The following is a 23,480-nucleotide window of genomic DNA, read 5'->3' as shown; positions in this document are numbered from 1 at the left end:
TCAAGAATCTTCCTAAAAAGCTTAAAAAACAAGTCTTGAAAGGATCAAACTGCAAGTAACCTGATAATCTGATAAAATGAAATTTATCACTCCTTAAAGGATCAAATGAAGACACTGTACAATGCAATGATCACAATGTCTGGCATGTGATACAAAATTACTAGACACCCAGAAATTAAGAGATCCATGGGACAATATTAAACTTACTAAAAAGCTGTATGAACAGTGGTCTTCTCTAAGTGACTTAAGAGTAAGTTTCTGACCTAAAACCCAAAAATCCTTGAATATTTTTTCTACCAACATATTATTGTTAAAAATCTAGAAATTAGCAATTATATATTACTATACTGTCCAATTTTCAGAACCATTTAAGTACCCCTACTGGTCCCAATAATGAGTGGATATTCTCTATAGGAAATGGATTTAGTTCAGAATCACACTTCACATTTAGTAGTCTGAATTCCAATAGGCTGAATCTTTGTAATTTTTTCAGCTAAGTTGTTCAGCCAATCTTTGAAGTCCATGAAATAGATACTAAGAAGCATATTAGAGCCTAGTTATTTCAAAGGATGTTTTTCCACTGGGTTTGTCTGACTACGAGGGTGGGGAACATCTAACAGTGCCTGCAAAATCATTTAGTCTGGCCCTGCCAAGGCAAATGGAAATTCAATAAATCTATAGTAGGCTAATTTTTAAAGTGATAATTTTATATGGATCACAAATTATGTAATAAATATCCAAACAACCCCTGGCAGAAAAAAAGGTTCCCCATCCCTGAATTAGGCTGTCTGGCTCATAATTACGCACAAGTTATGTATCTATACTGGTTCTTCTCAACACATCCTAAAAAGCAGTATATGACTGCAATTTGTCCCATTACTGATAACATTCACTTTCATCAAATTAAATTAGTATCTGTTGGTACTGTTATGAGACTACATTCCTTTTGTAATTAAGTATTTTGTGACAATGTGCTTTGAAACTATCTTGATAATTTGTTTTCATCAAATCTTCAATTTATTTATTTATCAGTATGGATTCATGGTTCTCTATTTATTCAATTGGCTATCATATTACTACAATTACTTTGATATTCAATGTGTCCTAGACATAGCTGGTAGGAGCTTTCTCAACCTGACTTGTGTCCTTTGATATGCTCCCATCATTCTTTTTAAGATTTATTTTTACTTATTTTGAAGGTCAGAGTTACAGAGAGAGGGAGAACCAGAGAGAGAGATGATCCATCTGCTGGTTCACCACCCAGATACTCACAGAGGCCAGGCAGAAGCCACGAGCTTTATCTGGATCTCCCATGTAGGTAGCAGGGACCTTAACTTGAGTTATCTTCCACTGCTTTTTCCCAGGCCATTAGCAGGGAGCTGGATGGCAAGTGGAGCAGCCAGAACACAAATCAGCACCCGTTTCCATCATTCTTTAAATGCTTTAGTGATTTATGATGCAAAATGTTCCAGATTCACCTTTAATGTTCACCCCCTCAACCCTGAATAAGTTTCTTCTCTATTTTAATGAAAAACACTATTCTGAATATCCTAGATGTGTTCATTGCTATTGAGGTGTTGCTGTTTCCTGGTACTCTCAGAAATATCTATGTAAACATTTTGAAAACGATGAGTTCACATTAATCCTTATCCCCAATTCCAATATAATCACACTATTCATTCTAGTTTTCCTTCTACCCAAATCTGTAACTCTTTCCTCTGACAGTGAAAACTTTGTTCCTACTATCCTTAATACTTAATTTTATATATTGATTTACTTAATCAATGTGTAACCAATCTAATGTAACTGTAATTCCGACCCTAACCAATTCCTTCATCTCACATGGAACCCCTTCTCATTTACATCTGACACCTCACACCAGACCATCCTCCTCACTTCATTTATGCTCTAATTTCCCTTACCAGATATCCCTTTATCCATGACATTTTTAGTAGCCCAGATTAGTTGCTAACATCCTACACCTGGGAACCTTTCTCCAGCTGACTCTCCACACTGAACCACTTTTCCACTTGGACATTTCTTTAAACCAATTTTGATTCCCTCCTATCCCAGAATGCCCCTCCTCACTGATGCCTTCAATCCAGTCAGACTTCACTCCACATGTGAATGGTCTTCATATCCTGCTCAGGCTCATGTCCCACTCTAGTCAGGCTCATGTCCCACTCTAGTCATGGTATACTCCAACTCTGTGTGTCAGCTTTTCCACCTTGCTTGGGTTTCAATACCCTGTGCAGCACAGCACTAATACTCTACTCTAGTCTACCAAAACCCAACTTCCATCAGCACAAACACCTGTTTTATTCTGCACTATTCTATGGTTTTAGGACAAACTGTTCAGAAAGGAAGGGAAAGGGTAAAGAAACAGTATTATCTTAGCTTAAGAGAAAAAAAAAAAAAAAACAATAAAATACCACATAGAAATAAGCATGGGCCGGTGCCACGGCTCAATAGGCTAATCCTCCACCTAGCGGCGCTGGCACACCAGGTTCTTGTCCCGGTCGGGGCACCGGATTCTGTCCCGGTTGCCCCTCTTCCAGGCCAGCTCTCTGCTGTGGCCCGGGAAAGCAGTGGAGGACGGCCCAAGTGCTTGGGCCCTGCACCCCATGGGAGACCAGGAGAAGCACCTGGCTCCTGTCTTCGGATCAGCGTGGTGCGCCAGCCGCAGTGCGCCAGCCGTGGCGGCCATTTGAGGGTGAACCAATGGCAAAGGAAGACCTTTCTCTCTGTCTCTCTCTCTCACTATCCACTCTGCCTGTCAAAAACAAAAACAAAAACAAAACAAAACAAAACAAAGAAATAAGCATGAGGAAATTAACAATTGCCCATATTATCACTCATAATTAAACACTGCCAACATTTTACCATGTTTGCCTCTATTCCTTTTCCTTTGAACATAATAATTATTTCAGTAATATCTGAATATACTCTTTCAAATTAGAACAATGTAGATAAAACCAAAGTCTCCCTGACGACCAACTCCTACACAACACCTTTTCTTTAAACACATATATTAGTATGTCTACAGAAAGTATTTTAAATATTCATAAATAGTATAAAACTATCACTATACTTTTTAATTCATCACTTTTCTTGAGGTCAATCCATACCAATTCATATAGTTATCTGCTTTTAATTGCTGTCAACTGTGCTTTCTTTTCATCTATTTGATAGATTATTCCTAAATGTCACCAATATACATAATGCTGCAATGGGCATCCTTCTGATTGTTTGCACATATGTCACATACTTAAATTTTTTTCTGAGGAAAAGAGAACTGCTGGAGCATAAGGCTTATGTGTATCTATTTTTAATAAACACTGTCAAAGAGATCTTCGCAATGGCTACACCAGTTTACATTCCCAACAAGAGCCTATTTTCTCACATCCCTTTTAACACTTTATATAGTTAAACTGGTATCAAACAGTTGTGTTTTTTTTTTTAAAGATTTATTTATTTACTTGAAAGCCAGAGTTACATAGAGAGAAGGAGAGGCAGAGGCAGAGATAGAGTCTTGAATCTGCTGTTTCATTCCCCAGATGGCCACAATGGCTGGAACTGCGCTGATCCGAAGCCAGGAGCCAGGAGTTTCTTCCGGGTATCCCACGTGAGTGCAGGGGCCCAAAGGCTTGGGCCATCTTCTACTGCTTTCCCAGGCCTTAGCAGAGCGCTGGATCGGAAGTGGAGCATCCGGGACTCAAATTGGCACCCAAATGGGATGCCGGCACTGCAGGCGGCGGCTTTACTGGCTATGCCACAGAACCGGCCCCTCTATTTTTTTTTTTTTTAATGATTTATTTATTTATTTGAAAGGCAGAGTTAGAGAGAAGCAGAGGCATAGAAACAGACAGAGATCTTCCATCCTCTGGTCCATTCCCCAAATGGTCACAATGGCTGCAGCTGGGGTGATCCGAAGCCAGGAGCCAGGAGCTTCTTCTGGGTCTCCCACGAGGGTACAGAGGCCCAAGGACCCAGGCCATCCTCCACTGCCCTCCCAGGCCACAGAGCAGGAAGATGCATCGGAAGAGGAGCAGGCAACCTGAACTGGCGCCCACAAGGGTCGCCAGTACTACAGGCCAGGGCTTTAACCCACCACAAACAGTAGTGTTTCTATGTTGTAACCGAGAACTCTCTTATTACAAGAGCAATCATGAGATGTTTTCATGTTTTTTGATCATTTTAATTTCCTTTTCTATAAATTATTTACATTCATTTGCTTGAACTTCATTATTTCTCTATTAAGATTTTTTAATTGATTAGTAGCTTATTTTCAGGGTAAAAATTCCCTTTGCTATGTTTTTCAGTTTGTGTCTTGTGTGATTATTCACTTATTTTTCTTGAAGTTTTGTTCACTATGTCTTATTTCAACAAACTTTCTTTAAACCATAAGTAATCTACTATACAGTAACACTCTAACAATTTAAAATAGTAGACTGTAAGACAAAAAATTATGTCTTTAGTCCATCTGGCATTTAGTTTCACAAATGAGATAAAGTATTTTTTGCCCCAAATGAATAGCTAATACATGTAAATAGTTTACTGATTGGTCTTTCTTTTCCCTCGTTGTTGATGCCATAGACAGGAGTGTCAATTGGTAAAGTCAACAACAGGAGTCACTGTGTACTTACTCCTCATGTAGGATCTCTGTCCTTAATGTGCTGTACACTGAGGCTTAATGCTATAACGAGTACTCAAACAGTATATTTCACTTTGTGTTTCTATGGGGGTGCAAACTGTTGAAATCTTTACTTAATGTACACTAAACTGATCTTCTGTTAAAAAAAAAAAAAAAAAGAAAAGAAACTATCAATTCCCAACTTGACTCTCACTGGGATTAAACATGACAATAGGTCTGATCTGATTTCATCGTCATTTAAAAAAAAATCATCTATTATTTTTCACTTTATGTTTCTGTGTGGGAACAAACTGTTGAAATCCTTACTTAAGGTATACTAAGCTGATCTTCTGTATACTAAGATAATCGAAAATGAATCTTGATGTGAATGGAAGGGGAGAGGGAGTGGGAAAGGGGAGGGTGGTGGGTGGGAGGGACGGTATGGGGGGGAAAGCCATTGTAACCCATGAGACGTACTTTGGAAATTTATATTCATTAAATAAAAGATAAGAAAAAATAAAAAAAAAATAAAAAAGATTTATTTTACTTATTTGAAAGACAAAGTTTCAGAGAGAGGCAGAGACAGAGAGCGAGGTCTTCCATCCACTGGTTTACTCCCCAGATGGCCGCAATGACCGGAGCTGTGCCAATACAAAGCCAGGAACCAGGAGCTTCTTCCAGGTCTCTCATTTGGGTACATGGTCCCAAGGACTTGGGCTATCTTCTACTGCTTTCCCAGGCCACAGCAGAGAGCTGGACTGGAAAAGGAGCAGCCAGGTCTAGAACATGCACCCATATGGGATGCTGGCACTTCAGGCCAGGGCTTTAACCAGCTGCACCACAGTGCTGGCCCCATGACTTTCATTTAACATACTCCTTTATGCTAATGACTGGTCTATTTCTATGCTTTCCTTTATGTTCCTCTAGCCTATCTATACATTCCAATTCAACAACACCACCTTAACTATTATCTATCTGTGCGTCTTGTGCATGGAGCCAAGACTATCTGAGTAAATTATTTTTCAAATTCACCTTAACTATTCATGTTCCTTGACATTTTAGAATTAGTCTATCATATTTTGCATCCTGTTGGGAGTCTGACTGGAATCACATTCTATCTATATATATTTTTAAGGAAGAAATGACAACTTGAAGCATAGTCTTCACACTGATGAGCGTTTTATATCTCTCCATTCATTCAGTTCTTCAAAACCACTTTATAATTTTCTCCAGGAAGTAAACTTACCAGATCTAGTCCTTATAATCTTTGCTATTAAAGTGTAATATTTTAAAAATATATTTACTTATAGGTTATTGTTCACATATGAATGCTATCAATTTCTGTGAGAAATTATCTTTAGCAACCATGCCAAATGTTCTTATTCTAATTGGCTGTGAGTACACTTGAAGGTTCCCTTGAATATAATCTGGAGCTTGTCCACACTGATAATCAATTATCCTGACACCATTTACTGAAGTGCTTCTCATTTCTCTCTGAATTCTATGGCATACCAGATTCTCATGTAAGCATGGGTCTTTTGAAGTGTATTCCTTTGTCATTCACCTCTTTTATATTACTATATCTTTAATGTCATCTTGATTTTACTAAGACATTTTTGTTTTCCAAATCATGTTGGTTGGGGCTGGTGCTATGGCACAGCAGGATAGTTACATCCCATATCAAAGTGCCAATTAAATCCTGGCTGCTTTGCTTTTCAGCCAGCTCTCTGCTAATGTACCTGGGAAGGCAGCAGATGATGGCCCAAGTACTTGTGCCCCTGTCACCCATGAGGAAGACCCAGATGGAGTTCCTGGCTCCTGGCTTAAGCCTGGCCCAACCCCAGCCATTGAGGCCGTTTTGGGAGTGAACCAGCAAATGGAAGATCTCTTTCCTTTTCTGTCCCTTTGCCTCTTAAATAAATAAATATTTTGAAATTAGTTAGTCATATGTTCTGCTGTTTTCCATGAAATGTAGGACGTTTATAAGGTTCTATGGGAGCTAGCACTGTGGCCTAGAGTGTAAAGCCGAGCCACCTGCAGTGCTGGCATCCCGTATGGCAGCCAGTTCGAGTCCCAGCTACTCCTCTTTCGATCTGGCTCTCTGCTATGGCCTGAGAAAGCAGTGGAAGATGGCCCAAGTCCTTGGGCCCCTGCAACTGTGTGGGAGACCTGGAAGAAGTTCCTGGCTCCTGGCTTGATTGGCTCAGTTCCGGCCACTGCAGCCATTTGGGGAGTGAACTAGTGGAGGGAAGACCATTCTCTCTCTCTGCCTCTAACTCTCCCTTTCAAATAAATAAATTAATTAATTAAAAAAAAAAGTTTCAATGGGGGCCAGCACTGTGGTGCAGCGGGTTAACGACCTGGCCTGGAGCACCAGCATCCCATATGGGCACCCATTTGAGACCCAGCTGATCCATTTCCTATCTAGCTCCTTGCTGTGGCCTGAGAAAGCAGTAGAAGATGGTCCAAGTCCTTGGGCCCCTGCACCTGCGTGGGAGACCCAAAAGAAACTGCTGGCTCCTGGCTTTGGACTGGCACAACTCTAGCTGTTGCAGCAAACTGGGGAGTGAACCATAGGATGGAGGATCTCTCTCTCTAACTCTTTCAAATAAACAAATAAATCTTAAAAAAAAAAAAACATTGGCAATTACTGGAATTTTATTCATAATAATTTAACTAAAAACTGACATTTTATTTCCATCAGTAAAATTTTTAAATTTTCCAGCATTCTTACACATTTCAATTTTTCCCTAGTTGAGATTATTTTTATTTTATGAAACAGATTTTTTTGTATTACATCGTCTACTTGGCCATTGCTAGTATATAATATGAAAACCATGGTTTTTATATGTTAAACTTCTAACCATCTTTCAGAACTTACTAGGTAAAAAATAAATAAATAAATCAGCAAATGACAATCTGTTTCCTTTCCAATCTTATATCTCAGCTGATTTTTTTGTATTTCTTTACTTATTGAATTCACAAATATTAGATATATCTTATCAAATGTATTTATTTATTATTACATTTTATTAATATATCCAGAAAAATTTCATGAATTTCACAGATAGAATACATGATATTTTCTTTCCTCCCTCCTCTTTTCTTTCTTTTCTTGTTTTCTTTTAATATGTTGCAATACTTGTTCTCAAATTAATTTTTTTTAATATTTTTAAGTTTCATTTATTTGTATTTATTTAAAAGGCAGAGTGAGAGTGAGAAAGAGATCTTCCACCCATTGGTTCACTCCCCAACTGCCCAAAGCAGCTAGGGCCGGGTCAGGCAGAAGACAGGAACCTGGAACCCCATCTAGGTCCTCACCAGTATGATAGGTACCCAAATACTTCAGCCATCGTCTGCTGCCTCCCAGGGTGCACACCAGCAGGAAAGTGGATCTGAAGGAGAGTAGCCAGAACTTAAGCAGACACAGTGATATGGCATGCAGGTGTTCCAAGTAGTGGCTTCATCACTACACCACAATGCTCACTCCAAGAGACTGCTATTAATGTTTTATCATTAATTCATGATGTTTACTGTAATTTTCTAATGGATACTCGTTCTCAGGGTAAGTTCTTTTCCATTCCTATTCTATACTTGAATGAGTACCTGAATTTTACCCAAATTTTACCCTGTAGCCACTCCCATCTGATTTTTTTTAATGTAACATGATTAGTTACATTGTTACATCATCTAATAATCATCTTCACAATCCTAGACTATATACTCTCTCAGCCTTATCCCATGGAACAATCTCTATCCCCATTCTTTGGTCCATATTTCTATCACAGGTTTCTCCTAATAAGAGTACTTAATTGCCTTTTTATCTTTACTTTCTCACCAGAATATAAAATCCTTGGTAGCAAGGACCATATCTTATTCTCACTTTCACTTCTAAACATTAGCAAATTTCCTGCTGTCACTGTGGTGCAGAGGGTTAAAGCCCCAGCCTGCAGCACCAGCATTCCACATGGGCACCAGCTACTCCACTTTTGATCCAGCTCCCTGCTAATGTACCTGGGAAAGCAGCAGAGCATGGCCCTAGTTTTTGGTCCCCTACAGTCAGGTGAGAGACCCAGAAGAAGCTCCTGGCTTCAGATAGGCACAGCTCTGGCTGTTGTGGCAATCTGGGGAGTGAACCAGTAGATGGAAGACCTCTCTCTCTCTCTGTCACTAAATCTAAAAAAAAAAAAAAAAAAAAAAAAAAAAGCACATTTCCCAACACAGATACTGTTTGAATAAGGAGAAAAAACAATCAGGCACAGTATTTTAAAAATTGGTGCTTTCTAATGATAGGAAATTCTCCAAGCTGACAACTCACTTGACAGCCTGGAATAGATACTTCCCACTAAAGTTTGTGTTTCAAAGATCAGTTGAACAATAGAATCCTAAATCCTAGATCTAGATCCTAAATCCTAGATCTACAAAACAAGGGAGAATATTAGTAAGGCAGGCTAAGTCTGACCTAGGACTGATTCATGCTTAGTGCAAGGGAAATAATAAAGTCAGAACACCCTAAGGCAAATAAGATTTTTTTTTCTTTTTCTTTTTTTTTTTTTTATTTTGACAGGCAGAGTGGACAGAGAGAGAGACAGAGAGAAAGGTCTTCCTTTTCCGTTGGTTTACCCCCCAATGGCCACCGCGGCTGGCGTGCTGCGGCCAGCGCACCATGCTGATCTGAAGCCAGGAGCCAGGTGCCTCTCCCGGTCTCTCACGCGGGTGCAGGGCCCAAGGACCTGGGCCATCCTCCACTGCACTCCCGGGCCACAGCAGAGAGCTGGACAGGAAGAGGAGTGACCTGGACAGAATCCCACACCCCGACCGGGACTAGACCCCGGTGTGCTGGCGCCACAGGCAGAGGATTAGCCTAGTGAGCCATGGCACTAGCCGGCAAGTAAGAGTTTACTATGAAGTAAACACACCAACCATAACTGTTTATAAAAACAAGGAGACTATATTACAGAAGTCAGATCATGTGTCATAGCAGACAAAGAAAAGCATGGTCAAGAAGTCTCGGTGTAAAAACTCCGAATGGAAGGGAAAAAATTCACTTTATGTAACCAACTCTGGTATCTTTTTAATAAGTTAAATATTCACTGAGTACCTACTGTATTGGCCATATTACTTATCACATAAAGACTTGGTTTAGACAAGCTATGGTAACTGGAAGAACAGAACAGGAATGTCCCTAGAAACAAGAAGTTAGGCATACTGATGTCAAATCATCTGAGTTTCATTTGCAATCAGACCTCCAGAAAATACCTTTCCTCTCTAGCCTTCTTCCATCTTTTCACTTCTCTTGGAATCCCCAAACATACCTCTCACCCAGGCTGTCTCCTATTTATATACTTATTAACATTTAGACCTAAAAAATACTTAGAGATACCTAATTTTGCCATAAGTCAGAAAATTATAGTCCACACTAATAATTTCATGAGGATTTTAGAATTATTTCCTTTATTCTCTTCTAGCCTGTTCTCTTAGTAAAATCATATAGGAAAGCAAAGATCGCTAGAAAAAGGTTGCCAGCAATGTTACCTATAAAACCCATGTGTACAACAAAATCACTGTTTTCTTGCACTGATTCAGTGTGTTCCAAATTCTGTTTTTACAGTGAGTAATCAAACTGAAGAAGATCCATTCTCTGCCTTCCTCCCCTCTCTCCTTAGCTAATTAAGACACTTCTGAATATTAAAAGAAGGAATTATTTCATTTTCATTTACTTACTAATAACATCAGGTTAATTATTTCAGAAATCCAAGGAAGACTAAAAAACACAACTTAAGCTAGAGGAAGTATTTCAAAAGGTTGCAGAAAAGTACTTCAATAGTTAAGACAAATCCTATATTCAATGGAAATCTTAAAGAGATGGAGATAAAAGTTTTCTAAAACTGTTCTGCCTTGTGCCAAAAATCTTTGAAATGAGTACATGGGATTTGAGATTTCTATGATCTGGTAGAAATTCTAGTTGTTCAGGATTATTGGATATTACACAATAATCTATTATCACAAACTTTCTGGACTTGGACACCTGATTAATCACTAAGTTATGGATCTAGAGATCAATACACTTTCCATTATAAGGCTCAGATTTCATTCCTAATTTGAGTAAGAGTCATATGACATGTGCAAGGCTCGTGGAAAACAGGCCTTTTTACCCTAAGGATGGGATCTCTTTATTTTAGAGGAACTGCCCTCAATTCAAAGCACCAGAAAAGGCTTTTGTTCCATCTTCAGGAAAAACAGTTGAATACTAGAGGATGAATTTATAAAAAAATTATGCAAGTCAAGACAATTAGTAACTTCAGGAAAAATAGTATTTGGCTTTGCAATAAACGTAGTTCTAATAGTGTAATATTGATTACTGAATTAAATAACTTAACAATAACAATATTAGAAAGACAGGGTAAGGAGAAATATAAATGGGCCATAAAAAGATAAATCATATATAGTATTGTTAGGAAGTCAATGGCTAATGTCCAAAAGGAATAAATGAAGAAATACCAGAATAGGCATGTTATCACTATATTATGCAGCTAATTAACAGGAAAACTGCTAACAAAAACAAATGAACTGAAATGTGAGGGAATGAGCAACTGACTGCTGTTTTCACTAATTCTTTTAAACATGTAAAATATTTTTTAAATAGTTTAAAAAATAAGAAACCCATAGCAAATGTTTGCTTACGAAATCTGTCCGTTTTCTTTGCTTCTAGGGAAAATTATTAGTAATTGTGTCTGAGTGTTAGTTAGCTGAAGCACATTTAATGACTATACGATGATGCTAGGGATTCAGTCAAAAGACATTTAGGAGGCCAAGCATAAGCCACAGAAAACAAAACAATATAAAATTCTCCTGTGGAAAGATGATTATATCTTCTATAAAGATGGAATGCCCATTCCTATGTGTATTTTAAGGTTTTTTTTACTATAATGCAAATCACAATGCACTAATTTAAATAAACTGGCTATAGTATGCATTCAGAATTCTCTAAAAACAAACTGCAGTCTATTAAGTCTCCTAAATATTCTCCCTTTCATTTCATTTACTACTTAAAATGTTAAAATTAATCCAGAGCACTCTAACACAATTTAAAAAAATTTTGATTAGCACTTTTTAAAAGCATATAATTTTCCTAAAAGAATGTTATTTTTGGAAAGGCCTTTTTCTAAAATGAAAGATGAGCTACTGTTGAAACATATGAGACACTAAAGTGTGAGCAAGAACTTTTCTAATCAGATACTGCTACTTCTAAGACAACACAATCTCAAATCAATCATCTCTTAAGATGAAAACGAAAAATGCATTAGTGGCAGTCTAGCAATACAGCTCAAATTCATCCACCCAGAAGTTAAATGCAACATGGCAGTTATAGAGAGCCTCAAGCAATTACATTTATAAATGGCCTACTTACGACAAGCTGCATTAATTTCAGTTAGAATAATAAGTAGGTGATAGTATTATCATTATATACAGAAATTTTTTAATTAGAAGAAAAGATGAAGGAAAAGTTAGCAATTCTGCAACACTAATACTCTAAGACCTGGTCTTTGTATGATCAATGACTATATCTTTTTTAATTCACTAATAACTGTAAGAAATAGAAATCTGATAGTTTTAATGGCTTTATAACCTTTACTGAGACTGCAAAAACTGTCATGGGTCTTCTTGGACCATCTGTTCTGTGATAGTGCTTAAGTGACAGTGGTTATGTACTGCCAGTGCTTCCCCTACATATGCTCAAGTTTTTGATCATGCCATGGTAATTTAAAATTCCTTGTATAGAGTTTTTAATTTTTGAGGTACTTTATATGGTAACATAATTATACAACATTTGCACATCACTGTAAACATCTGAAATACTAATTTATGTATATAACTTCAAATGTACATAAACCTGAATGTTTGCTTTATGAAAAATAATTAACTGGGTAGATATCACTACTCTAAAGGGATATCCACGTAGTAAGGTATCTCAGCCTTGAGTATAATCAGGGAAATGAGTGGCTTTAAAAAAAAAAAAAATCCCTTCAATCTAATTGCTCCCTCTTCTCACCTCCTCACAAACTCAATCACTATGCATGATAACTGACAATAAAACCTAATATTAACAATATTTTACATATCTACAGAAATTTTTACATACACTAATTTGATTTTCACAGTAGCTGTTTCAACATTCCTAGAGAGAAGTACGTAACACGTTAAGTCATCACATAGAAATTACAGACTCAAGGCCGACACCGCGGCTCACTAGGCTAATCCTCTGCCTAGCGGCGCCGGCACACCGGGTTCTAGTCCCGGTTGGGGTGCCGGATTCTGTCCCGGTTGCCCCTCTTCCAGGCCAGCTCTCTGCTGTGGCCAGGGAGTGCAGTGGAGGATGGCCCAGGTGCTTGGGCCCTGCACCCCATGGGAGACCAGGAAAAGCACCTGGCTCCTGGCTCCTGCCATCGGATCAGCGCGGTGCGCCTGCCGCAGTGCGCCGGCCGCGGCGGCCATTGGAGGGTGAACCAACGGCAAAGGAAGACCTTTCTCTCTGTCTCTCTCTCTCACTGTCCACTCTGCCTGTCCAAAAAAAAAAAAAAAAAAAGAAATTACAGACTCAGCTCGTTTCACGTACTAGAGTGTTGCAAGAGGTTCATGGAAAAATGAATGAAAAGATAAGCTATTTTGGTGCAAAAATTCTTTTGAGATTCATGAATAGCTTTTTCAGAATATAATTTTTCCATGAGCTTTCTGAAGACTTCTTGTATTTAGTGCAATTTTAGACACATTAAATTACCTTTACAAAAGTTGAATAAAAACCTATGATAGATATTCACTGATTTACAAAGAGATGTAATGTTTTTAAAAACTTTCAAATAAACATCAAAATAATCAAAATCCAATATACATTTGTACATAGATTTGAGTCCTTGAAATATTAAGATAGCAATTTTCAACCTTCTTGGTCCCATAAACCTTTCTGACTCTTAAAAATCATTGAGGAAGCTGCTGAGGATCATTTATTTATATGGGTTATATCTGTCTACATTTATTATATTAGAAATTGGATTTTTTAAAAGTAGTAATAGATCCAAAAATAACAAACTTATTGTATGTTAACACAAATAACATTTTAATGATATCTATCTTTTCCAAAACAGGAAAAGATTTAAACAGGGAGTGAGATTTTTCCCATCTTTGTAAAAATTCTTTAGTGTTGGGCTTATTAGAAGATAGCTAGATTTTAAAACTGCTTCTGTAGATAAAGGAAGAGTATTTTAATAGCCTTTTCAGGTCATTACTGATTTTTTTTATACTAGCAAAATTTCGTAAGGGTAACTTTCTTCATGGTTAATTAAAATGTGGACTTTTAAGACTGTATCAATGAACTTTTCTTACATTTCACATTAAAATCTACCACTCTGACATGCTGAATTCATCTTTAAATTATATATCCAAGATTTCTTATCATGCATTGGTCATTTTGAAAATATTGATTTACTGAATTACAATAAATCAGATTGTAAATTGTCAGATCTTTAAACGCTGGCACATTACTTTAAAAAAATCACATTGATTAGTAACATTTCCAACCTCATATAAAGTGCTTAATTATTGAGATATTGCCAAGATCACGTATTTTATAAAATTTTATCACTCACAAAAAATAAAGTCAGCTGTTTTCCTTCAGGCTCATTTTAATCATTTCTGAGACAATGTTTGCCAAATATTCCACTGAATAGCCATAGTTTCTTTTTTCTTTTCTTTTTTTTTTTTTTGACAGGCAGAGTGGACAGTGAGAGAGAGAGACAGAGAGAAAGGTCTTCCTTTGCCGTTGGTTCACCCTCCAATGGCCGCCGCACCGCGCTGATCCGATGGCAGGAGCCAGGAGCCAGGTGCTTCTCCTGGTCTCCCATGGGGTGCAGGGCCCAAGCACCTGGGCCATCCTCCACTGCACTCCCTGGCCACAGCAGAGGGCTGGCCTGGAAGAGGGGCAACCGGGACAGAATCTGGCGCCCCAACCGGGACTAGAACCCGGTGTGCCGGCGCCGCTAGGCGGAGGATTAGCCTAGTGAGCCGCGGCGCCGGCAGTTTCTTAAGTCAGTAGTCCTTTCAAGTTGCAATGATGTTACACAAAACAGGGGCTTTGTTCAGCTTATAACTCAGAAAATCATATGAGTACCTTTCCTTGAGATAAATCATCACAGTTCATTATGCAGCAAAATTGTTTTATACATACCTCCTGGTATGTTCCACAGAAGGTTAAAAAGATATACACTCAAAGGTCAAGACTCAGTAACTTTTTACTGCTTTATCAAGGACATTTTAAAGTAAAATTGGGTTGACTATTTTTTGCGGCAAGTACATAGTGTGAAGAATACAATAACTACTAGTACAAGCAGATACAATTCCTTCATTCAAACTAACATGCCAGCAGTTTTACCTACCTTTGCTTTTCACTATCAGTTCTTTTGCAGCACAGGCAAAAAAAAAAAAAAAAAAAAAAAAAAAAAAAAAAAAAGAGAGAGAGAGAGAAAAGAAAAAAGCTAATGGTACTTTTAAAAATTTCATTTACTATTTGAGAGGCAAAGAGACAGGAAAGAAGGACATACTTACTGACAGGGAAGGAGGGAAGGAGAAAGAGCAAGCACAATCACTCTAATTTGCTGGTTCATGTCCCAAATACCCTGAGAACTCAACCAGATCTTCCATTTGGGTGTCAGGAACCCAATGACAAGACTCTTCACCACTGCCCCCCAGTGCCTGTGTTATTAAGAAGCTAGAGTCAGGAGACCAAGGCAGGTACTGAACCCAGGTACTCCTATGTGGGATGTCAACATCTGAACTACTAGGTGAAATAATTCTGACCTGACAGTCAACCTTCAAAGAGTCTCTGGTGTCAGGGATCTGTTGATCTCACTTTGAGAACTACTGTATTAGGCAGATCAATTCCTGTTTTGGGGGGCCAGTGCTGTGGCACAGCAAGTAAAGCCACTGTTTGCAGGGCTGGCATCCCATATATGCATCAGTTGGAGACCCAGCTGCTCCAATTCCAATCCAGCTCTCTGCTATAGTCTGGGAAAGCAGTAGAAGATGACCTAAGTCTTTGGGTCCCTGCACCCATGTGGGAGACCTGAAAGAAGCTCCTGGTTCCTGGCTCCTGGTTTCAGATCGGTGCACCTCTGGCCAATGCAGCCAACTGGGGAGTAAACCAGTGGATGGAAGACCTCTCTCCCCCGACTTTCTCTCTCTCACCCCCTTTCCTTCTGTCTCTGTGTAACTCTTTCAAATAAATAAATATTAAAAAAAAAATTCCTGTTCTTGGAGGTCTAAGGGCTTAATATCATACTAATTAGTGCCTTTATAAAGTAACAACCAGGGAGCTGGCGCTATGCTGTAGCGGATAAAGCCACTGTCTGCAGTGCCAGCATTCCATATGGGCACTAGATAGAGACCCGGCTGCTCCATTTCCGATCCAGCTCTCTAATTTGGCCTGGGTCCTTGAGCCCCTGCACCCACAGGGGAAGACCCAGAGGAAGCTCCTGGCTCCTGGCTTCAGATCGGTGCATCTCCAGCCATTGTGGACAGTTGGGGAGTGAACCAGCAGATGGAAGACCCCTCTCTCTTTCTCTGCCTCTCCTTTCTCTCTGTAACTCTCGACTTTCAAATAAATAAATAAATCTTAAAAAAAATAAAGTAACATAACATTAATTTATATGGTACCAACTACAAAACCAGTTAATAAAATGAAAAAAAAAAAAAAAAAACGAACAAACAACAGTAGAACAATGGGCTGCACCAATCTGTGATGGAACATTTATCCACGGTCCTTAAAAAGATAGGGTCACAGAGGTTTATTTCATTTGTTTTAATCATCAGTATTCTAAGGAATTGTTTCCTCCAGATTCAGGCAGTTATACAGATTCAAGAAATTCCAAAGTGAGCTGATGTACAGCTAGGTGTTTCCCTTGATTAGTGACAGACTTAACTACTAAGGCTTTCATTCCCATACTATTAACTCCACAGATTCTTAAGTTCAACTTCCCTCCTGAGGTAATTCAGATAGTTCATCTGATTACTCATTAGTGACAGATGTTATTGTCATTTTTGGGAATCAATATAAAGGCCTCCAAAATGGAGAAAAACTTTAAAAAATACAATCTCATCTAATTAGTGAATTTAAATACAATCACAGAAACTTACCTCAAGTAAGAAGTGTTTGGGGATTTTTGCTTTGTTTTGTTTTTGTTTCTGAAGATGTATTTATTTGAAAGACAGAATGACAGAGAGGGAGAGACACAGATCTTTCATCTGCGGGTTCACTCCCCAAATGGCTGCAAAGGCAGGACCTGGGCCAGCCAGAAGGCAAGAGCCAGGAGCTTCTTCTGGGTCTCCCACATGGGTGCAGGGGCCCAAAGACTTGGGTCACCTTCCACTACTTTCCCAGGTGCATCAGCAGGGAGCTGGATCAGAAGTTGAGCAGCCAGGACTGGAACCAATGATCATACGGAATGCACACACTGCAGGCGGCTGCTTAACCCACTAAGCCACAACCCCTGCCCCAAGTAAGAAGTTTAAAAACTTGGTGGGGCTGGCACTGTAGCGTGGCAGGTAAAGCTGCTGCCTGCAGTGCCAGCATCCCATATGGGTGCCAATTTGAGACCCAGCTGCTCCACTTCCAGCTCTCTGCTATGGTCTGGGAAAGAAGCAGAAGATGACTCAAGTGCTTGGGCCTCTGCATTCATGTGGGAGATCCAGAGGAAGCTCCTGGCTTCAGATCAGCGCAGCTCCAGCCATTACTACCATTTGGGAAATAAACCAGCAGATGGAAGACCACTCTCTCTGCCTCTGCCTCTCTGTAACTCTGCCTTTCAAATAGATAAATAAATGTTAAAAAAAAAAAAAAAGTGGTAAGAATTTCATCGATTTCTCTAATATTTTAAAAAAAATATTCCTACACAGGATCCTATAAGAATATGAATTCCAGGAGCAGGCATTTGGATTAGTGGTTAAGACAACTGTTGGGACAGCCACATTCCATTTCAGAGTACATGGATTTGAGTCCTGGTTGCCTCTTGATTTCAGCTTCCTGCTAAAGAACATCCTGGAATACAGCAAGAAGTGATGGGTTTATATAGCTGGGTCACTATCACCCACATGGAGACCTGGATTGAATTCCTGGCTCACAGCTTCTGCCTGGCCCAACTCAGGCTATTACAATATTTGAAAAGTGAACCAGTGGTATAGAGCCATCTCTCTGTGTGTGTCTCTGCCTCTCAAATATTTTTTTTAAAAAATACATTGATTTCTATTAAGAATAGGAATTCCTATTAAGAGTAAAGTAAGATTGGTTTAATTACTGGTATGTCCTTTTCAGTGTACCAGAAAAGTACTCCAAAAAGATCAGTGCTAACTCCATTACAAGTCCGCCAATTGAAGACAACAGATTTGCATTACAAAAGCACTGTCAAAAAGGCGAAAATCAGAGGAAATATAATTCAAGGTGAAACAGAAGAAATAGCCACAGGAGTATAAACAAGTATAATATTAAAAATTATGTGATAAACCGAGAACTAAGAGGAAAGGCACACACACAGAAAGGAATTATTAATAGAGAATAATATATATATATGTTCCCCACCCTTGCTCTAAGCACTATTACAATTTAAATTGCATTGGTTCACTGATGTATTCGCAATATTTACTCCAGTGTATATAATGTACATTAAGTATTGAATGAACAAATGAATTCCAATCTATTATGTAAAATGGCACAGAAGAGATTTTCCTAAGATAATACTCTAATCTCCTAATGAGGAATTATAAGTGGCTCTCCAGTTTCTGTCATACGCAATCTAAATCATATTAATTTTCAAATCTCCCATAATCTACAGCTAGTCCCATCATCACCTACCCAATGATACGTACATCAAACTTTTTCCTCAGGCTGCTTCTCTAGCCTTGAAACCCTCCTTTCCTCACCTATAGATACCCTAATCCAATCACTGCAAGGTTTCACTCAAATATAGCTTCTTCGATATACAGGTTTCCTTAACTACTCACACCTCAAGAGGCCAACTCTAACTCATAAACAACAGGGTTCCTAATCTATTCCCACTAATACATACACACACACACATATACACTCAAAAGAAAAGGGGAAACAAAACAAGCTAATAACTAGAAAACAAAACAAGCTAATAACTAGAAATTTGTTTTTTTTTAATACATGCTTGAAATAATTCACCATTCAATACTGATTTATCTTAGTCTATACTTGATTTTGAATCATTATATATATATTATGCACAAAGATAAAAATATTAGCTAATTAATTAGCAAAGCAATGTTCAACACCCCATTTTTCCTCAACATTCAAGTTAATTGGGACTTCATTGCAGTTTACTTTTTTTTTTTTTAAAGATTTATTTATTTGAATGGCACAGTAACAAAGAGGGAGAGTCAGAGAAAGAGAGAGATCTTCCATCTGCAGGTTCACTCCCCAAATGGCCACAACAGTCCGACCTGGGCTAGCCAGAAGGCAGGAGCCAGGAGCTTCTTCTGGATCTCCCACATGGGTGCAGGGCCCCAATCAGGCCATCCTCCACTTTTCTCAAGCCATTAGCAGGGAACTGGATCAGAAGTGGAGGAGCCAGGACACAAACTGGCACCCAAACAGGATGCCACCTGCTTCACCCACTATGTCACAATGCTGGCCCCTGCAGGTCACTTTTCTAAAGCAATCTTGGTAAAGGATATTGCCTCCAATGGTCTTTCACCAGTATGTCCTGTCCTCCACTACTTTGTAACAACACAGGTCTTAATCAGAAATTAAGACCCAAAAGCTCAATTTTTTTTTCTAGTCTTCACTGGGAAACTAAGTCACATCAAGAATATACTGTTTGGGGGGCCGGTGCTGTGACGCAGCGGGTTAACGCCCAGTTGCTCCACTTCCAATCAAGCTCTCTGCCATGGCCTGGAAAAGCAGTAGAAGATGGCCCAAGTCCTTAGTCCCTGACACCCGCGTGGGAGACCTGGAAGAAGCTCCTGGCTCCTGGCCTCAGATCAGCACAGCTCCGGCCATTGCAGCCAATTGGGGAGTGAACCATCAGATGGAAGACCTCTCTAGTTCTCTCTGCCTCTCCTCTCTCTGTGTAATGCTGACTTTCAAATAAATAAATAAATCTTTAAAAATATATATACTGCACATGGGGCCAGCGCTGTGGCATAGCGGGTAAAGCCACAGCCTGCAGCGCTGGCATCCCATATGGGCTCCAGTTTGAGTCCCAGCTGCTCAACTTTCGATCCAGCTCTCTGCTATGGCCTGGGAAAGCAGTGGAAGATGACCAAGTCCTTGGGCCACTGCACCCATGTAGGAGACCCAGAAGAAGCTCCATGCTCCTGGCTTTGGATCAGCCCAACTCCGGCCATTGCGGCCGTCTGGGGAGTGAACCAGTGGATGAAGACCTCTCTCTCTTTCTCTCCTTTGCTGCCTTTGCCTCTCTGTAACTCTGCCTTTCAAATAATCTTTAAAAAACACATACATACTGCATAAAAATTTTTCCTGAAGAATTATTGAAATATTTTATAAAATTTGTTTTTAATGTAAGGATTATGTTTTTATATAAAAATTAAAAATTATCAGCTTTTTTCCAATTATTAAATTATTTTTTAATTATAGCACTGTTAAAATTAGTTACTGGGGGTGGATGTCTGGGCTAGTGGTTAAGATGATGCTTGAGATGCCCATATCCCCTATCAGAGGCCTGGGTTCTCAGGTCCCACTCTCAATTCTAGCTTCCTGCTAATTCACACCCTGGGAGGCAGCAGGTAATGGTTCAAGTAGTTGGGTTCCTGCCTTCTACGTAAGAGACCTGGATTGAATTCCTGGCTCCCAGCTTCAGCCTGGCCCAGTTCCAGCCATTGTAGGTGTATGATAAGAAAACAAGCACACAGGCACTCTGGTTTTTTATGTCTCTGCCTCTCAAATACTAACAATAATAAATAAAGATCACTTTTATATTTGGATTCAAAAGTCTCATTTTCACTTTTAGAATAATCAAAAGATCATAGCTTCATAATGAGTAAGGATGGAAGTTCCCTTTCTATCTTCATCTATTCCATTTTATCTATCCTTCAGAAATGATCTAATCTTGGCCTTAAACAAGGTTCAGAATTGCAATATCCAGAAACCTCAAATTCTACAAGTCCCCTCTGATCTTAACCTCCTATTCTTTCTACCCTCTCTCTTTCATTCTTTCCAAACTATTCACAATCCTCCCTTATTTCAACCTTAGTCTATCAGCCTCCTCCTGAGAGGTAACATATGCTTTCCTACTAGCATCAAGGATCATGCTACTCATTTTAACTACTCACATAAGACTCTCTAGTATGTTTTTTTTTTTATTTGACAGATAGAGTTATAGACAGTGAGAAAGAGAGAGAGAGAGAGAGAGAGAGAGAGAGAGAAAGGTCTTCATTCCGTTGGTTCACTCCCCAAATGGCCACTACGGCCGGCGCTGCGCCAATCTGAAGCCAGGAGCCAGGTGCTTCCTCCTGGTCTCCCATGCGGGTGCAGGGGCCCAAGCACTTGGGCCATCCTCCACTGCACTCCTGGGGCATAGCAGAGAGCTGGACTGGAAGAGGAGTAACCAGGACTAGAACCCGGCGCCCATATGGGATGCCGGCGCCGCAGGTGGAGGATTAACCAAGTGAGCCACAGCGCCGGCCCTCTAGTATTTATGTTCTCCCATTCCACACCTATTTATCAATTTCCAGTTCTGAATAAATTCTACAGATCTGTCAGTTCCTGAGCAGCTAAGCATTACTGGTTATCCAACCATGCTGACTGACTCCACTAAATATACATGGTTTCTAAACCTGAAATAAGCCATCAACCCTACATGACAATACTTGTATTCGTCTTTAACTAACTTGACTCCCTTTGTGATTTCCTCAACTTTGTGAAATTTCTCCACTTTCCAGAAACCTCCTGATTCCCCATGCTTTTATTAACATTTTCAGCCTTCTTTTCATGTCACTTTGCTTACAGTGTCTTTCCTTCCATTTCTCAACCATTTATGACTTTGGTTCATCTAATTACTCCTAACCACCTTTCATGTCCATTTCAAATGTTACCTCTTCCAAGATGCCTCTTCTCAGGCCGGCACTGTGGTGTAGCAGGTAGAGCCGCCGCCTGCAGTGCCAGCATCCCATGTGACTGCTCCACTTCCAATCCAGTGTGGGAGATCCAGAAGAAGCTCCAGGCTCTTGGCTTTGGATCAGCCCAGCAGATGGAAGACCTATCTCTCTCTCTCTCTGCCTCTGCCTCTCTGAAACTCTGCCTTGCAAATAAATAAACATCTCTAAAACAACAACAACAAAGAGCTGAACTTACAAAAATAAAAGTCTTTTCTTCATGTTAATCATCACTCCTCTCTTTGTGCCAATACAATATTGAGAACTTAATTCAAGTACTTAGCACAGGTACTACACAGCAATATATGCACATGCACATCACCATTATAGTGGACAAAGCACCATATCCCAGAACTGAGCAGACAGCATTGTGGCACTGTAGGTTAAGCAGCCACCCGTAGCATCCCATGAGTACTTGCTGCTCCACTTCCAGTCCAGCTCCCTGCTAATGCGCCTGGGAAAGCAGAAGATCGCCCAAGTGCTTGGGCCTCTGCAGCCCATGAGGGAGATCCAGATAGAGTTCCAGGCTCCTGGCAGTCATTCAGGGGAATGAACTAGCAGATGGAAGATCTCTCTCTCTCTGTAACTCTACCTTTCAAATAAATAATAAATATTTCAAAAAAATAAATATTTAACAGATTAATTGATCTTTGGATGAACCATCCCTTCATCCCTCTCAGTGAGTATGGTATTTCAATCCTAGCAGCAAATACCCCTGCCCTGACTCCTGCTCTGGCCCTCCTTGGATCATATACTTCCAATGGGCAAGGTGTCCATGTGAAAAAGGTGATGTGCCTATACACCATCAAACACCCCACCCCCCATGACACTCCCAGTACCTGAAACTCTGAAATTCCTTGCCCAAATACCTCTAACCTAATTTCAGGGTCTGCACAGGCTGTCTCCCCTTATCTTCCTTGAGGATGGACTACACTTCAGATGTATACATGCTTGGGCCAGGAGGCAGCTGTTTGAGAAGGGAGACTAAGAGCCTGGACTTGGCAATGCATGTAGAATACTGCCAAACATATGCAAGATATACAAGATACCTCTTTGTGGTGCCAGAGACAAGAATGCAGGGAAGAAGATGAGCTCTATCACATTTCACTGTGAAAATGTGAGTGTATGAATTCTAAATTCTGCAAATTCTAAGTTTTATGCTATTTTTCTAAGTCACTATAAAGGTATATAAGTATTTATCAAAAGACTTGGACACATTAATTTGTTAGCATGATTTATAACTTTTAGGTATTTAAACCTCCTGTGGTAAATGAATGCTTGATCTAGGTCCCAAAGATACAGGGGCAGAGTTGATCCCACTCAGGGTAAAGGTTGATGATTTCTCTCAACCTAGTTTATTAATTATTGAATCAGCAAAATAAGGCTAAGAGAACACAGGGACAAAATCAGGAATAGGGGACAGCAGGTTAAGCTACCGCCTGCAGTGCCAGCATCCTATATGGGCACTGGTTCGAATCCTGGCTGCTCCACTTCTGATCCAGCTTCCTGCTAATGTGCCTGGGAAAGCAGCAGAAAATGGCCCAAGTTCTTAGCCCCTGCACCCACATGGGAGACCCAGATAAAGCTCCTGGCTTTGACTGTCTAGCCCTGGCCATTGCAGCCATTTGGAGAGTGAACAAGATCTCTGCCTCTGCATCTCCCTCTC

The 23,480-nt window shown here is 39.7% G+C and overlaps 1 protein-coding gene across 14 annotated transcripts in view; it reads right to left on the bottom strand.

Moving 5' to 3' along the window:
* CCDC88A (coiled-coil and HOOK domain protein 88A) overlaps positions 1-23,480 on the bottom strand; it is a 144,503-nt gene that overhangs the window by 113,468 nt on the left and 7,555 nt on the right. Inside the window, exon 1 of one of the 14 annotated variants that reach the window (XM_089326412.1) lies at positions 1,273-1,391. The exons of the other annotated variants lie outside the window; for them this stretch is intronic. The gene's annotated coding sequence lies outside the window, so the exon portion shown is untranslated. Of the gene's footprint in view, positions 1-1,272; positions 1,392-23,480 lie in introns of those variants that run through there. 14 annotated transcript variants of the gene reach the window in all.

The sequence above is a fragment of the Oryctolagus cuniculus genome, chromosome 2, assembly GCF_051225735.1.
Source record: "Oryctolagus cuniculus isolate XC-2025 breed Fujian yellow rabbit chromosome 2, ASM5122573v1, whole genome shotgun sequence".
In the NCBI taxonomy this organism is placed as follows: domain Eukaryota; kingdom Metazoa; phylum Chordata; class Mammalia; order Lagomorpha; family Leporidae; genus Oryctolagus; species Oryctolagus cuniculus.
Note: the sequence above shows the minus strand (reverse complement) of the source record. Positions and strands in the feature narration are given on the sequence as shown.